Source organism: Schistocerca americana, chromosome X (genome assembly GCF_021461395.2).
Source record: "Schistocerca americana isolate TAMUIC-IGC-003095 chromosome X, iqSchAmer2.1, whole genome shotgun sequence".
Lineage (NCBI taxonomy): Eukaryota > Metazoa > Arthropoda > Insecta > Orthoptera > Acrididae > Schistocerca > Schistocerca americana.
This window is the reverse complement of record NC_060130.1, coordinates 160,687,274-160,689,023: the sequence shown is the minus strand read 5'-3', so window position 1 is coordinate 160,689,023 and position 1,750 is coordinate 160,687,274.

The window sequence follows — 1,750 nt, the reverse complement described above, 5'->3', positions numbered from 1 at the left end:
GATGCCATACGAAAGCAGAGAATGAAAATAGGCGTGGTAAGCTAATTTACTCAGATGTATATCGCCAAAATTTGCAATGACCCTAATAGCATAGGTAGCTGAACTCAAACGTTTCAGCAGATCCTCAGTGTGTTTTTTCCAGTTCAACCCCTCATCAATGCATATGCCCAGAAATTTGGAATATTCTACCTTATCTACCGATTTCTGATCGAAGTCTATATTTATTAATGGTGTCATTCCATTTACTGTGTGGAACTGTATATACTGTGTTTTGTCAGTTTAATGAGAACCCATTTGCAGATTTTCTGAAAAACATCGTTTACCATTTCACCAGTTAATTCTTGTCTGTCGGGTGTGATAGCTATACTTGTATCATCGGCAAAAAGTCCCAGTTTTGCATCTTCGTGAATATAGAATGGCAAGTCATTAATATACATTAATAACAGCAGAGGACCCAAGACCGAACCTTGAGGCCCCCCCATTCTTGATTGTTCCCAAGATTGAGAAATCACCAGTTTTTTTTGCATATTATGTGAAATGCTTACTTCAACTTTCTGCACTCTACCAGTTAGGTATGATTTAAACAATTTGAGCACTGTCCCATTCATACCACAGTACTTGAGCTTATCTACAAGTATTCCATGATTTAAACAATCAAAAGCCTTTGATAGATCACAAAAAATCCCAACGGGTGACTTCCGGTTACTCAGAGCATTTAATATTTCATTAGCGAAAGTATATATAGCACTTTCCGTTGAAAAACCCTTCTGGAAACCAAACTGACATTTTGTTAAACCTTTATTTTTACAAAGGTGTGAAACTACTCTACAATACATTACTTTTTCAAGAATTTTGGATAAGGCAATCAGAAGAGAGATTGGGCAGTTGTTGTTGACATCAGACCTATCCCCTTTTTATTAGAGGCGCCATGTCACGAATCGCGCGGCCCCTCCCGCCAGAGGTTCGAGTCACCCGCGGCATGGGTGTGTGTGTGTTGTCCTTAGCGTAAGTTAATTTAAATAGTGTGCAAGTCTAGGAACCGATGAGCTCAGCAGTTTGGTCCCTTAGGAATTCACACATTTCTTCCCATTCCATTCACAAATAGAGCGCAGTAAGAATGATTGCTTAAATGCCTCTGTGCGCGTTGCAATTCCTCTAATCTTGTCTCTGCAGGAGCGGTGCACATGGGGGTTGTGGTACATTTCTAGATTCCTCGTGTAATGCTGGTTATTGAAACTTTTTAAATAGACCTTCTCAGGATACTGTTTATAAATAGTTGATATTCTTGAGACATATTGAGTCTCACGTAGACTGAAGCAATAAATTACAGTTGTTACCAGCATCAGGATTCGAGCCTGGGTCTCGTGCTTGGGAGGCAGATACGCTAGCCACTGCGCCACACAGCCCTCGTATCTATAGTGCCAGTGTGGCACACTGCCTAGCGCATTGCCTCCTAAGCACGAAACCCAGGATCGAATCCTGGAACGGATACAAATTTTAATTAATTATTTCAGTCTACACCATCTTCTTGTGGTAACTGGTGTCAATCGTCTGCCAGCTCAGAGTTTTCAGCGTCTTCGCGACACATTTCCATAGAGACAAACAAATCTGTGACCATACATCGTGCTTAGTATTGTACGTGTTCAGTATCCCCCACGTGTCTTGTGTCGGTCATACTTACTCGAGCGGTCATCGCACGTGACGTGTTTCTCATCGCGAAGCACGCCAGATGCTGTATGTACTGTTACAT